Here is a 297-nt window from a genome sequence, read left to right as displayed (position 1 = left end):
TTATCTGTCTTGTTTTTTCTCACACACACACACACACACACACACACACACACACACACACACACACACACACACACACACACACACACACACACACACACACACACACACACACACACACACACACACACACACACACACACACACACACACACACACACACACCACAGCACAACACAACACACACACACTCACAGGCATACATGGACATAGAATCTCACACCACTCTTTTATAACACACTGAGGTACACTCTCTTCCCCTGTTGTGATCACTGGATACAGCAAAATACAAAAATA

The sequence above is a fragment of the Oncorhynchus mykiss genome, chromosome 17 (assembly GCF_057628025.1).
Source record: "Oncorhynchus mykiss isolate SJ-2025 chromosome 17, ASM5762802v1, whole genome shotgun sequence".
In the NCBI taxonomy this organism is placed as follows: Eukaryota; Metazoa; Chordata; class Actinopteri; order Salmoniformes; family Salmonidae; genus Oncorhynchus; species Oncorhynchus mykiss.
This window is presented reverse-complemented; position numbering follows the sequence as displayed.